Genomic DNA, 16,547 nt, shown 5'->3' with positions numbered 1-16,547 from the left:
TGGTATAATACGGGCACCGTCGCTTCCAGCAGATATGTTTGGGCCCTCCCCTTCCTGGTGCCCTAATTTTAGGGGCCTTGATAATTCGCCACTTGAAACAGAAGAAATGTTCCCCTCGGGCCGGCACAACTGCATATTTTTTTATTTCCTGACTTATTGGAGCCTTAACTAATTTTATTTTTTCATAGACGTAGTGGTATGAGGGCTGTTTTTTTTGCGGGACGAGCTGTAGTTTTTATTGGTACCATATTGGGGTACATGCAACTTTTTGATCACCTTTTATCCTTTTTTGTTTGGGAGGCAAGGTGACAAAAAACAGCAATACTGGCATATTTTTTTAGTTCTTTTTATACAGCGTTCACCACGTGTTATAAATTACATGTTACCTTCATTCTGCGGGTCAGTCCGATTCCAGCGATACCTAATTCATAGCACTTTTCATGTTTTACAACTTTTTGCACAATAAAATAACCTTTGTAAAGAGAATGGATTTTTTCTGTCGCCAAGTTGTGAAAAGCCATAACGGTTTTACATTTTTCGTTGACGGAGCTGTATGAGGGCTTGTTTTTAGCGAGACGAGTTAGTTTTTATAGGTACCATTCTTAGGTACATGCGACTTTTTGATCACTTTTTATTTCAATTTTTGGAAGGCGGTGACCAAAAAATAGCAATTATGTCAGTATTTTTTAGTTTTTTTTTTACGGCGTTCACTGTGCGGAATGAATAACATAATATTTTTATAGTTTAGGTCGTTACGGCCACAGCGATACTAAATATGTATGGCTTTATTATTTTTTTTCAATAATAAATGACTTGATAAGGGAAAAAAGGCGATTGTGTTTTGTGTTATTACTTGAAACTTTTATTTTAATGTATTAGAACTGTCAGTTGTTCACTGACAGCAAGCCGATCAGGCTCCGCCTCCGGGCGGGGCCTAATCAGCTAACGTAATGGCAGATAGGAAGCCTTTGTTAGGCTTCCGGTTGCCATAGCAATCCCCCCCCACCCAGAAACAATCGGCAATCGCGTAGCGGGCTGCCGATGTTGCTATAACAACTTAAATGCGGCGGTCACTATTGACTGCCGCAATTAAGGGGTTAATCGGTTCGGATCACCGCTGTGATCCAACCCGATGTTTTCCCCCAGTACTAAGGCTGCTAGTAGCAGCCTGTACTGGGAGATGCCGGGCTGCGGGGTGGTCGTGAAGGGGTTAAGCAGGAAGGGGTTAAAAAAAAAATAATTAAAAGAAAATATTGTCTATAAAGTTGTACACCGCCTTTAAGAGGCTAATAAGCAGGTGACACTGACAGGTTTTTGGGTTGGCAGAGAAATCTAAGGCTGTGTTCACACAGAGTTTTTTGCCGGAGGAAAATTCCTCCTGCAAAAACTGCTCCAGACGTTTTTTGCACAGTGGTTTGACAAAAACCCGTCAAGGTGTTTTTTTTACCTTTTCTGACTGATTGAAATGGGGTTTTGGAGGCGGAAACCGCCTCAAGATGGGTCATGTCGCTTCTTTTTACTGTGACGCGTTTTTTTTACGAGCAGTAAAAGAAAAACGTCCAACTCCCATTGAAATCAATGGGAGACATTTTCGGGTGTTTTTTGACGAGTTTTGCGGAGCGGTTTCCACGCCAAAAACTCGTAAAAAAACTTTGTGTGAACAGGGCCTTAAAATAGAGGTGCCGTGTGTCCCGCCACTTTCATGTGTATCCGCGTCCACAGAGGGCAGATACAGGTAAATACTATGGTGGAGCAGGGAGCCAGTTACGCCCCGCCGTTCGCTCTGGTAGGGCACAGTCTACTTTAGGCCGGCGGCTTACAAGGTGCAGGGACCTCGACACCGGTAGTGAGGACCTCAACATTGTAATTCCGGCTCTGATCAGTAAACATAGAAGTGTAGAGAGAAGTGTCTGATATATAGACAGATATACAGTAGTCATGTATTCAGTCACTGTGTGTTTCCTACAGATGGATCCAGTAGGAGAAATCCACCAGAGAGATGTCCCAGTCCTCTGTATTCCCAGGACTGTCCAGAGGAAAATCACAATGTCCCAGAGAATCATCAGGTAGATGAAGCTGAGCCGTATACCAGGTCTATATAGGGGGTGTGGAGCTTTTCGGTCCTGCGGTCATTAGGGATGTCACGATACCAGAATTTGGACTCCGATACTTCGTGTAGTATTGCGATTTCGATACCAAAACGATACTTTACCAGCAGTAATAAAAAAATAATAAAAAAGTTCTTCCATTTTCTGATGTGAGACGCGAGGCGTGATGATGAATGTAACCTCCATGTACCTCATTAATAGTAATTAACCCCATCATGTTTCTCCGTCATAATGGGTTAATGTGTGAGGTACATGATGGGGTTAATTACTATTATTGTGAGGCGCATGGAGGTTAAATTCATCATCACACCGCGTGCCTCACAATAATAAGTGACAGAAATATATACTGATAGTACACAGGCATATATCTATATACTGATAGCACACAGGCATATATCTATATACTGATAGTACACAGGCATATATCTATATACTGATAGTACACTGGCATATATCTATATACTGATAGTACACGGGCATATATCTATATACTGATAGTACACAGGCATATATCTATATACTGATAGTACACAGGCATATATCTATATACTGATAGTACACAGGCATATATCTATATACTGATAGTACACAGGCATATATCTATATACTGATAGCACACAGGCATATATCTATATACTGATAGCACACAGGCATATATCTATATACTGATAGTACACAGGCATATATCTATATACTGATAGTACACAGGCATATATCTATATACTGATAGTACACAGGCATATATCTATATACTGGTAGTACACAGGCATATATATATACACTGATAGTACACAGGCATATATCTATACACTGGTAGCACACAGGCATATATCTATACACTGATAGTACACAGGCATATATCTATACACTGATAGCACACAGGCATATATCTATATACTGATAGTACACAGGCATATATCTATATACTGATAGTACACAGGCATATATCTATACACTGATTGCACACAGGCATATATCTATATACTGATAGCACACAGGCATATATCTATATACTGATAGCACACAGGCATATATCTATATACTGATAGTACACAGGCATATATCTATATACTGATAGCACACAGGCATATATCTATATACTGATAGTACACAGGCATATATCTATATACTGATAGTACACAGGCATATATCTATATACTGATAGTACACAGGCATATATCTATATACTGATAGTACACAGGCATATATCTATATACTGATAGTACACAGGCATATATCTATATACTGATAGTATACTGGCATATATCTATAAACTGATAGTACACAGGCATATATCTATAAACTGATAGTACACAGGCATATATCTATATACCAGTATATTAGCCTGTGTACGGATAGTACACAGGCAGCTGTTAGGACATACCTTAGTATGCCCTAACAACAGGAAATATGGTAGGACAGCCCTGGGGTCCTTCAATGGACCCTGGGCTGTCTGCCCATATATGGTATGTCCCTCAATCGCGTCACAGGGATTCTTGCGATGCGATCCAAGGGGCATCTCCCTTTCTCCTGAATGCTGCAGTCCGCTGTGATCGCAGCATTCAGGGGAATAGCGGCGGAGATGAGAGGTTTCTCTGATCTCCGCCGTTATAGAGGGGGGCTGTGGCTGTGTAATACAACCATTGCCCCGCTCCTGACATAAGTGAGAGCGCGGTCAGCATGAGGTGATGCGGCCGGCGCTGCACTATAATAAGCGGCGGTGCAGGCACTGAAGACAGAACATGGGGTTGTTTTGCAGCGCGCCTGCCATGTTCTGTCTTCAGTGCCGGCAATCATTAGTGCAGCGCTGGCCGCAACGCATCATCCTGACCCCGCGCACTTGTCAGGACTCAGGAGCGGGGCAATGACTATCACACAGCCGGAGCCCCGCTCTCATACATTCATGTGTTACTATACTGAGCTGTGCGGCCGCAGAGCTAAGTATCGAAATACATGAAATAACGGTATCTAAACAGTATGGAAGTTTCGAGGCATCGTGCATCCCTAACGGTCATAGATGTGGTCATAGATTTTGGTGGTTTCTTATGTTGATCTGTTAGATTCTTCACACTCTCTGCTGTATTGTACTGAATTGTTACATATGTGAAATCAGGGGGAAGATCTGACTAATATTAAAGTGGAGGATGAAACAGAAGAAGAGCGGGTGAGGGGCGATCAACCGTGTAAGTGAAGTGGAGGAGGAAATTCCAGGAGGTGTTACCAGAGGTCAGTAATAATGAATTTAGAAAGTGAACTCCGTGGTTTATTAAGGAGGACCTGCTGTGTTTTTTGTTGTTGTTTTTTTAACCACATTCCTCCCCTTATATTTGGCGTCCTCCAGATTCCATCGCTGTCTTTTTTTATTTTTGCCCCCCTCCATGTTGTTCCACTACAGCCCTTACTCCGTTTTGCACCTAACATTTGCGTGTTGTAATTAAAGGTACAAAGAGGAGACACCATCTCTCCTCAGTAGGCGTTGCCTCCCTTTTTGCTGTGACACTGTCCAATCAGAGCGGACCGCTTCACAGCGATGCAGAAAACCTGCTGATTTTGTGAAATTTCCTGCAGGTCTTTTGCATCGCTGTGAGGCTGTCCACTATGATTAGATAGCGTCACAGCAATGAGCGAGTCAACATCTACTGAGGAGAGAAAAGGTCTTCTCCTTTCTGTTCTCTTTAAGGTGGGGTTCCTCCTTAGTTCTACATTACAGTAACACGTCAGACAATGTGTTCTACATAGTGCAGGACCTGAGGGAGCTGTGACTGCACATAGAAGTTCTCTACAAGGTGTTCTCTGAATCCGGTCATGCACTAGGCTTAGCATCAGATTTTATGGGGCAGCGGCTGCGATTAACAGCTGCACTCTAGGCCGAGGTCTAGGAAAGCTCAGCTCAACCACTTACAGAGAATGTGTCATCAGAAAATGATCTATTGTTTAAATCAAATTCTGTTAAACATATTTTTTATGATTTTTTGTTGGGTTTTTTTTATATTATTTTTTTGTCTTTATCTAATCTTGCAGTTTGCCCTCTGGCCAATGAGTCTCATAGTAGACTGCTCCTTACAGTTCTCAGCAGTCATCTCATTATCATCACAGGCAGGATTACACTGACAGGTAACATCTATATATGTAGAAAATACAGAATCCACCATTCATAATGGACTGACCCTTCCTGTTCTGTAGAGATCATTTCTCATCACACCTCTCATTATCATCACAGGCAGGATTACACTGACAGGTAACATCTATATATAGATAATACAGAATCCACCATTCATAATGGACTGACCCTTCCTGTTCTGTATAGATCACTTCTCATCACACCTCTCATTATCATCACAGGCAGGATTACACTGACCGGTAACGTGTATATATAGATAACACAGGATCCACCATTCATAATGGACTGACCCTTCCTGTTCTGTAGAGATCATTTCTCAGCAGTCATCTCATTATCATCACAGGCAGGATTACACTGACAGGTAACACCTCTATATATAGATAATACAGAATCCACCATTCATAATGGACTCACCCTTCCTGTTCTGTAGAGATCATTTCTCATCACACCTCTCATTATCATCACAGGCAGGATTACACTGACAGGTGACATCTATATATAGATAATACAGAATCCACCATTCATAATGGACTGACCCTTCCTGTTCTGTATAGATCACTTCTCATCACACCTCTCATTATCATCACAGGCAGGATTACACTGACAGGTAACGTGTGTATATATAGATAACACAGGATCCACTATTCATAATGGACTGATCCTTCCTATTCTGTAGAGATCGTTTCTCAGCAGTCATCTCATTATCATTACAGGCAGGGTTACACTGACAGGTTACACCTATATATATATATATATATATATATATATATATATATACATACACACAATAGAACAGGGTATAGGAGCAGCACTGTGTAGATAGCCAAGAAACGGTTGGTGCTAGCTTCAAAAATTTAGGAGTAACGTACTCCTCATACATATATCCAAGAAAAGAGACTAGAAGCAGCACTCAGCAAAAAATGTGAATTTATTCACCCAACACAGCCCTGTGTTAGACAACATATAGGCTCAAATGGCCAGAAAGATATAACTGACAATAGATGGACGCAATAGTACAATCATGTAGAGGCTGAAAAGGCTAGCACATACCCTGGGACATGATAAGGAGTGCAGGAGATCAAAAAAGTGGATGGATGAATGAACGCCTCGACGTGCGTTTCGCCCTGTAGACCGGCTTCGTCAGAGTTATATCTTTCTGGCCATTTGAGCCTATATGTTGTCTTTGGATGCTTCTAGCTTCACTTTTCATGTATTGCTATATATTTTGTAGGCAATGATAGACCTTATTGTCTATCTCTGCATATTGTCATAATCAGCTGGTAGCTCTATACTACGTGTGGGCCTTATTACCTTATACCCATGGGTTTATAATTCTGTCATATGAACTATCTGAGCGTGGTTTGGTCATCCTTGTATGGTTGACTCTGTTTGTCTATGGTCTATTCCATCTGACCCTGCTGTATATATCTCCGTGTATGATGTATCCCATCTTTTATTCCATTATATGTTATTGGTGATTATATTTAATAAAGATTTTTTGTACTTTTGTATATCATTCAGTATACTATTTCTTTAAGGGCTATGTCCCTTCATGGTTCGCTTCTAGGTTGTCTACTTGCAATAAGGGACCCCAGCATACACCATTTTTTGGTTTGAGGTTTTGTTTAGGTTGTCTCAGCTTGAAGAATAGGCCAATGTTTTTGCAGTATTTAGAAAATCTGAGGAGAGCATATATCAAAATTGCCTATGCATCTAATTTGGGGTGATAATGGAGCATTTATCTTCCCTCTTCCATAAAGTAACTCACCTCTAGTGATGGCTCTAGCTCTGGCATAAGCTCTATGTAGGGACTTTTTAGGGTACCCACGTGCGCAAAATTTGTCATAACGTTTGTCACATTCAGATTGGAAGGACTTCTCATCGGAGCAGTTTCTTTTCGCTCCGAGATACTGTCCTATGGGAATACCCTTTTTCAGGGCTGGAGGGTGGAAACTTTCCCAATGTAGGAAATTGTTGGTAGCAGTAGTCTTCCGATAGATGTCGGTGTGCACACTGCCACCAGGGTCCAGCGAGATTTTGAGATCCAGGAAATTAATTTCTTTCTCGTGTATTTTGTAAGTGAATTTCATGCCTATGTCATTGATGTTGAGAATCTCCATAAAGTCCAAGAAAAGTGATTTGTCCCCATCCCAAAAAATAAGAATATCATCAATGTATCGACCCCAGAATAAAATGTGACCGGTAAAAAAACATAAATCATCCGTGAAAACAAAACTATCTTCCCACCACCGTTAAAAAAGATTAGCATATGTGGGTGCACAAACTGTGCCCGTGGCACTGCCTTTTATTTGATGGTAAAATTCGCCATCGAACATAAAATTATTGTGGGATAAAAGAAATTTAAGTAGTCAAATAATGAATCCATTGTGTGCTTGGAACTGAGTGCCCTTCGTGCTCAAAAAATATTGAACAGCAGTTAAACCAAGATCGTGTCTAATGTTAGTGTATAGAGATTCAACATCAATGCTGGCTATTAAGGTGGTGGCTGTAACAGAAATCCCCTGGATCCTGGTGACAGTGTCCTTAGTATCTCTAAGATAGGAGGGCAAGGCTGTGGCAAAGGATGAGAGCATCTCATCTACTTATAACTAATCCCTTGCGTGAGGTTATCGTTCCCCGAAACGATAGGTCTGCCTGGTATTGGACGAGATGTTTTATGAACCTTAGGCAAGGCGTAGAATGTTGAAAGGGTTGGATTAGGATTAAACATTCTTTTAAACTCATCCTGTGTGATGAGAAACTGTGATTTCGCCTCCGAAAGTAAGGAATGTAATTCACTAGTGAACTGTTCGGTAGGATTTTTTGCAAGAATGGTATAAGTGGACACATGATCTAAAAGTCTGTGGACCATAGATGTGTAATCATCCCTATCCATAACGACAGTGTTACCCCCCTTGTCAGATGGCTTAACAATGATGGATTCATTCTTAGAGAGTTCATCCAATGCAACCTGCTCCATATGACTGAGGTTACCAAAGACTTTGGATTTAGCGTATTTTAACCCTCGTAGATCTGCACTGACCATCTTGACAAATATGTCGATGTGGCCATATTGGGAGAACGGTGGTGTCATGTGTGACTTTGGTCGCAAAGACGAGAAAGGACCCGTGGCCATACTAGCTCCAAATTCATTTTCATTAAGAAGTGCTTCGAGGTCAGTAAGAGTCCTCAATTCATTGGGAGTATTTGGAGTGTTCGGAGAAGGGTTAACTTTAAAATGTTTAAGTAGAGCTAACTTCCGTGCAAATAAATGTAGATCTTTGGTCCAAGTGAATTCGTCATAGCCAGGGGTGGGAGGGTATGAAAGGCCTTTCTGTAGAAGCGCCATCTGATATGGGTTCAGTTGGAAAGAAGATAAATTATATATCTGCATTCCGTCATTTTTAGTCATCAGGTCCCCTGACTTCAAGTCCCTCAACTCACCTGATTCCAACCCAAATTGGGTGGTCCTAGAAAAGAAAACGGAGTATTTAGAGTAGATGGACTCTTCCCAGTGCCACTTGACACTGTAATGCTTGCTCCCAATGGTCCAGTGTTCTTCCCCGCTGTGAAGGGGGTGGTAACCGTATTGGTCGTGAACATAGTGGGTAAAGCATAGGAGGAGGAAGAAGAGGGAACCGACATGGGTACTCTGGATGGATTTTCTTGGCCAGATTGTATAGGGCATATTTGTTTATTTACTTTAAGAGGTAAAAAGGTTCTTTTTGGAGGATTATATCTCCTGTTATTGGTTTTTCTCTTTGTCCCCAGTCTCTTATCCTCAAGGGATGGCCTAGGGTCATCTGTACCGGAGATATCAGATTCAGAGTAGTCAGTAGATCTAATTTCACGATGGATAATAGGGGGTGTGTGTTTACGGAACGAATACGCTTGTCCCGTTTCAAAGTCTTTGCGGTCTCGTATATATTTACGGTGTTGCGTTCCTTCATTTCTCTTTGCAGGCTTTCGATATTTCTTTGTAGTTTGATTTCACAGTTGTTATATTCGGATGTGGTACTGAAGATTTTAATATCCTCAATTTCCTTTTGCAACTGGAGGTTAATTTGATCAGTCCAAGGGGTAGTGAAGCATGCGTAGAGAATTATCGGTTAGAAGGTCTTCCCACCCTTTAAGGATGTGCGCCGACTTTTTGTGCGCAGGCGCGCCCTCCTGGATTTCTGATTGGTGCTGTCCATTGGCCATTCTGATTGGCCTTACGACCCGCTCGTCTCACTATTGACGGCCGGTCTGTTTAGCCTCTTTTCATTGGGTCCCTGCGGACCGACGCCCACTGTCATGGCGGACCGAGGCTTTAAAAGGGTGTGGATCCACAATACGCCGTCAGTAGCCCCATTTGAACCCCTGAGGACGCTACGTTCGTAGCGAAACATGTCGGGGGGGCTTCTCGCTATGTTTTATACGCAATGTCTCACTGACTGTCAGCCGCTGCTATGATCTTGTTTTGCAATTTCAGCGTACTGCAGACGCTGTCTAAACACTGACCCATTACACTGGACTGACTGTTTGCATCTCAGCACGCAGATCTTCTGCTGCCAGTGAGCATTGGCTCGTTTTTAAACGAGTGTCGTTTCGTCTTTGATCATTTACTTATTTAATCATACCCAATAAAAGTTATATTTTATCTTATTGAATACTCCTGTATCTGGCTGGAAACAAGGGCAACCCTTCTCTATTTTGCCTAACCGCAGATTAGTTTCACTTTGTTACAGTGTTGTGCCTGCCAGCCAGCGGGGTCTCCCTTTCCCTTTTTTGCTGTAAAAACCACATAAAAAACCGCTTGATTGCACTTGATTTTGCGTGTTTGTGTGTGTGGGGGGGGGGGGGGGGGTGCTTGCCGCTGATTCTTCAAAAGAGCTGATAAGCGGCTATGAAGTATCAGCGGCGCGCGTTAACACTCCGCTCTGTCACACACACTCACACACACACACACACACACACAGCACTGCAGACACGAGAAAAGTGTTAAAGGGGTCGTCCAGGAAAACATGGCGCCGCACCTGTCCTCAGGTCGGGTGTGGTATTACAGCTCTGTCCTATTCACTTCAATGGAGGTGAACTGCAATACCAGACACAACCTGAGGACAGGTGCGGCGCTGTGTCTCCAATCCGGACACCCCTTCTGTCCTGAGATGACCCGACGGGGGAGGAGGGTGTCAGAGCCACCCACCGCCATCACTGCAGACAGAACCACAACTACGGCATGAGGGCAGGGCTTGTCCTGAGTGAACGGTCTCTTGTTATGGACAGATTTATAGTCACATGAACCCCGTCTGATGAACCGGTAACCTAGGTCCGATCACATGACAGAGGGGGATCACCAAAAACCCTGTGCACCCTCAGGCCGTCCATCCAGCCCTTTCCTGGTTATATCTGCTTCTGGGAAAGCTGGGTGACCACCATTACCCCTCCTACTGGAGTGTGAGAGGTTCATTAGTCACATCCCCAAACACACTCCAGTAGGAGGGGTAATTGTGGTCACCCAGCTTTCCCAGACCCCTGAACGGTAAATCTCTCTAGTTGTGCTGAGACTGTTTGGGAATGTGACAGGGGTCTGGGAAAGCTGGGTGACCACACTAACACCGGGCATATTATCACCCAGCATTCCCAGGACAGTTACATCATGTGTCCTTTATACAGAGTCTCCTGCACGACTACAGGGGGGGGCCGTCGGGTGGGGGGGGGGGTCACGAGAGCGGGGGTCTGTGAGATAGAGAGTGGTACAGACACACACACACCTTACATGCAGTGCAGCCGGTCTTCATGATGGCGCCTGCTCTCTCCCTGCAAACAGCTGCTCTGCTGTGTGACTCTGACCTGCGTCTGTGCAGTACAGAGCCAGAGAGCAGATACAATAGACGGGAGCCGTTCATTGTGTCCTATGCATTGTGCTGCCGTATTCCATCTCTGTATGTGTCGTTAATCAACACATACAGAGATGGAAAAAAAAATGGTAGCCCCCATAGAGAAGTAAAAGAAAGAAAAAAATAAAATGTACTACACAAATAAATACAATTTATTTTAATGACCTACTAAAAGCAATATTATATAAAAATTAAAATTTTCCGTGACACTTTAAGGACGCAGCCTAGATTTTTCAAATCTGACATATTTCACTTTATGTGGTAATAACGTCGGAATGCTTAAACCTACCCAAGCGATTCTGAGTTTGTTTTCTCGTGACACATTGGGCTTTATGTTCGTGGTAAAATTTGATCGATATATTCAGTTTTCATTTGTGAAAAATTGCAAAATTTAGAGAAAATTTACAAGAAATAGCATTTTTCAGAATTTAAATGCATCTGCTTGTAAAACAGACGGTTATACCACCCAAAATAGTTACTAGTTCACATTTCCCATATGTCTACTTTAGATTGGCATTGTTTTTTGAACATTCTTTTATTTTTCTTGGACGTTACAAGGCTTAGAACATAAACAGCAATTTCTCATATTCTTAAGAAAATTTCAAAAGCCTTTTTTTGAAGTTACCAGTTCAGTTCTGAAGTGGATTTGAGGGGCCTATGTATTAGAAACCCCCATAAAACACCCCATTTTAAAAACTAGACCCCTCAAAGTATTCAAAACAGCATTTAGAAGTTTTTTTAACCCTTTATTCATTTCACAGGAATTAAAGCAAAGTGGAAATGAAATTTGCAAATTAAATTTTTTCTGCTGAATTTCAATTTTATTCAATTTTTTTCTGTAACAGAGAAGGTTTTACCAGAGAAACACTACTAAATATGTATTGTCTAGATTCTGCCGTTTTTAGAAATGTCCCACATGTGGCCCTACTGCGCTCGTGGACTAAAACACAAGCCCCAGAAGCAAAGAAGCACCTAGTGCATTTTGAGGCCTCTTTTTTATTAGAATATATTTTAGGCAGCATGCCAGGTTTGAAGAGGTGTTGAGGTACCAAAACAGTAGGAATCCCCCAAAAGTGACCCCATTTTGGAAACTACACCCCTCAAGGAATTCATTTATGGTTGTTGTTACCATTTTGACCCCACAGTTTTTACACAGCACGTATTTGAATTGGGCTGTGAAATTAAAAAAATGAAATGTTTTCCAATAAGATGTCATTTTTGATAAAAATTTCTTATTTTCACAGGGAACAAAATACCCCATTTTGTTGCCCAATTTGTCCTGAGTGCAGCAATACCCCATTTGTGGTGATAAACTGCCGTTTGGGCCCATGGGAGGGCTCAGAAGGGAAGGAGCGCTGTGTGTTCTTTGGACTGCAGATTTTGCTGGATTGGTTTTCGGGTGCCATGTCGCATTTGCAGAGCCCCAGAGGTGTCAAAGCAATGGAAACCCACCAGAAGTGACCCCATTTTGGAAACTACACCCCTCAAGGAATTCATTTATTGGTGTTGTGACCATTTTGACCCCATAGTTTTTTCACATAACTTATTTGAATTGGACTGGGAATTCAAACAAAATTAATTTTTTCCAATAATATGTAGTTTTGGCTGAAAATTTCTTATTTTCACAAAAAATAAAATACCCCATTTTGTTGCCCAATTTGTCCTGAGTGCGGCAATGCCCAATTTGTGGCGATAAACTGACGTTTGGGCCCATGGGAGGGCTCAGAAGGAAAGGACCACCATTTGGCCCACTGAAGCTTTTCTGGTGCTAAGTCATGTATGCAGAAGCCCCTGAGGCACCAGTACAGTTGAAACCCCCGATAAGTGACCCCATTTTAAAAACTACACCCCTTAAGACTAGAGGTGTAGTGAGCATTTTGACCCCACAGGTACTGTGTAAAAGATATTGCGCAGCAGATGGTGCAGAGTGAGATTTGCAATTTTATATATATATATATGGCATGTCAGTGTCCGATATAGTGTGCCCAGCATGCGCCACCGGAGATATACACCCCTTAAATTGTAATGTGGGTTCTCCTGGGTACGGCAATACCCTACATGTGGCTGTTATCAGCTGCCTGGGCATACGGCAGGGCTCAGAAGGGAAATATGAGGGGGATAAGCTGTGCGGAGTGCATCAGGGTAAGTAAAACTGGGCTAAATTAAAAATCAAGGGATGGATGATCAATTTTAAAACAATCTTTTATACAGAGCTCTGGTTTTTCGGGACACGCGTCACATTGATATATTGTGTCCTCCCTTATCGCCCTCTTATAGCAGACTTTGCACCTCTTTTGACTCTTTCCCTTTCCACCGGTTTGGGGAACTTCTCCTGGAAAGTGTTGCCCTGGTACGATGCGTGTGGCCTCGCTTCCAGAAGTACTGGGTGCCCCCCCTTCTTGGTCCCTAAAGATTAGGTTCTTGATAATCACCTCTTGAAATTCCAGGAAAGTTCCCGTCTGGCCTGCACATCGACGTAGCACGTACGCATTGTACAAAGCCATCTGTATGATGTGCCCGGCCAGCTTCTTATACCACACCGCATGGCATTGTAGGGCTTCGGGACTTGATTTGACAAGTCCACCCCTCCCATGTACCTATTGTAGTCCAGGATGCAGTCTGGTTTGGGGGTGGCCTTTCCTTCATATATCCTAAATCTGTAGGTATACCCTGATGCACTCTCGCACAGCTTATACATCTTCACGCCATACCTTGCCCTCTTACCCGGCAGGTACTGGCGGAATTGAACCCTCCCTTTAAAATGTACCAGGGACTCATCAATAGAAATACACTTCTCGGGGGTGTATGCTTGGGAAAACCGGGCACTGAAACGGTCTAATAGGGGTCTCCGTTTATACAAACGGTCAAAACTGGGGTCATCTCGGGGTGGGCACGGCTCATTATCAGTATAATGTAAGAAGCGAAGTATTGCCTCATTTATTTATTTTTTTAGGTTCCAGTTCAGTTCTGAAGTGGCTTTGAGGGGCCCATATATTAGAAACCCCTATCAAACACCCCATTTTAGAAACTAGACCCCTCAAAGTATTCACAACAGCATTTAGAAAGTTTATGAACCCTTTAGGTGTTTCACAGGAATTTAGAGCAAAGTAGAGGTGAAATTTACATTTTTTTTTTGTCAGAAAATCCTCTTTATACCATTTTTTTTACAACACAAAAGGTTTTATCAGAGAAACGCAACTTAATACGTATTGCCCTGATTCTGCAGTTTAGAGAAATATCCCACATGTGGCCCTCGGGCGGTAATGGACTGAAGCACCGGCCTCCGAAGCAAAGCAGCACCTAGTGGATTATGAGACCTCTTTTTTATTAGGCACCATGTCCGGTTTGAAGAGGTCTTGTGGTGCCAAAACATTGGAAACCCCCCAAAAGTGACCCCAATTTGGAAACTAGACCCCTTGAGGAATCCATTGTAGTTTTCTTGGGGTGCATGCGGCTTTTTGATCAGTTTTTATTCTATTTTTAGGTGACGTGGTGACTAAAAAACAGCAATTGTACTATTGTTTTTTTTTTGTTTTTTTTTACAGCGTTCACCGTGCGCTATAAATGACATATTCACTTTATTCTGCGGGGCGATACGATTACGGCGATACCAGATGTTTATAGTTTTTTTTTATGTCTTATGGCGTTTGCACAATAAAATACGTTTTGTAAACAATCACTCACTTTTTGTGTTACCTTATTCTAAGAGCCATAACGGTTTTATTTTTCCATCAATAAAGCCGTGCGAGGACTTATTTTTTGCGTAACGAACTGTAGTTTCAATCAGGACCATTTTTAGGTACATGCGACTTTTTGATCTCTTTTTATTCCATTTTTTTAGGAGGTGAAGTGACCAAACAATTGTGATTGTGGTTCGGTTTATTATTATTTTATTTTACGGCGTTCACCGTGCGGGATAAATAACGAAATAATTTTGTAGTTCAGGCCGTTACGGACGCGGCGATACCAATTATGTATCGTTTATTTGTTTGTTTATATATTTTTATTAATAATAAATGACTGATAAGGGAAAAGGGGGACTTTTACTTTTATTACTTTTTAAAACTTTTATTTTCTTATTTTTACACATCTTTTTTTAACTTTTTTTTTACATTATTACTTTGTCCCACTAGGGGACTTGAGGGCAGGAGGCCCTGATCGCTATTCTAATACACTGCACTACATGTGTAGTGCAGTGTATTAGAACTGTCAGCTATTCACTGACAGCAAGTATAGTGGGTCCTGACGTTGTCAGGACCCACTAGGCTTCCGTCGTTGGCATAGCCGGACGCCATTGTTTGGTGTCCGGTTGCCATAGTCACCATCGCCGGCCGCTATCGTGTAGCAGGCCGGCGATGGCGGATTAACCTCTAAGAAGCCGCGATCGCTATTGAATGCGGCTTCTGAGGGGTTAATCTGCGGGGACCACCGCGATCGGTCCCTGCACATTGAGCTGTGATAGCCTGCTGTCGGAAACAACAGCTATCACAGCTCATGAACGCGCCCCGCGCGAACGGCGCCGTGTTTACTCCATGACCTACTATTAGGTTTACTGAGCGTTAAGGGGTTAAAGAACTGCAACAGTGTGTATATATGTATGTATGTGTATGTGTGTGTGTGTGTGTATGTATGTGTGTGTGTGTATGTATGTGTATATATGTGTGTATGTGTGTGTATGTATGTGTGTATATATGTATGTGTGTATGTATGTGTATATATGTATGTATGTGTGTGTGTATGTGTGTGTGTGTGTATGTGTATGAATGTATGTGTATGTATGTGTGTGTATGTATGTGTGTGTATGTATGTGTATATATGTATGTGTGTGTGTATATATATGTGTATATATGTATGTGTGTATGTATATATGTGTATATATGTATGTGTGTATGTATGTGTATATATGTATGTGTGTGTATATATGTATGTGTGTGTGTGTGTATGTATGTATGTGTGTGTATATATGTATGTGTGTATATGTATATATGTGTGTATATATATATGTGTGTATATATATGTATGTGTGTGTATGTATGTGTATATATGTATGTGTATATATGTATGTGTGTATATGTATGTGTATATATGTATGTATGTGTATATATGTATGTGTGTGTGTATATATATATATATATATATATATATATATATATATATATATAAATAACATACGCACACACACACACACATAAATAACATGGATAAATCTATTTTAAAAAACAAAATTGTTCCTTTTTCAATTTTTTTTGTGATTTTTCTACTCATAATAAAATTGTAAAACATGGAATTAATTAAACTAATCTAGAAAATGAAAGCCTCATAAGTCTTGTAAAAATCAAAGTTAAAATAGTTGTGATATTCAAAGCGGTTGCAAAGTTATTATCGTCTAAAGAAGTGCAAATCAGAAATGGAAAATTTGCCCTGGACGCAGGGGCA

General features: G+C 41.6%; 1 protein-coding gene across 2 annotated transcripts in view; it reads left to right on the top strand.

The window, feature by feature from the left end:
- Positions 1–1,979: 1,979 nt before the first annotated feature.
- LOC142673173 (uncharacterized) overlaps positions 1,980–16,547 on the top strand; it is a 51,912-nt gene continuing 37,344 nt past the window's right edge. The window contains exons 1-3 of one of the 2 annotated variants that reach the window (XM_075847186.1): positions 1,980–2,066; positions 4,222–4,334; positions 5,130–5,222. The gene's annotated coding sequence lies outside the window, so the exon portion shown is untranslated. The remainder of the gene's footprint in view (positions 2,067–4,221; positions 4,335–5,129; positions 5,223–16,547) is intronic. The other variant, XM_075847185.1, reaches the window with a different exon arrangement.

This window comes from Rhinoderma darwinii (genome assembly GCF_050947455.1).
Source record: "Rhinoderma darwinii isolate aRhiDar2 chromosome 1 unlocalized genomic scaffold, aRhiDar2.hap1 SUPER_1_unloc_4, whole genome shotgun sequence".
Lineage (NCBI taxonomy): Eukaryota > Metazoa > Chordata > Amphibia > Anura > Rhinodermatidae > Rhinoderma > Rhinoderma darwinii.
Note: the sequence above shows the minus strand (reverse complement) of the source record. Positions and strands in the feature narration are given on the sequence as shown.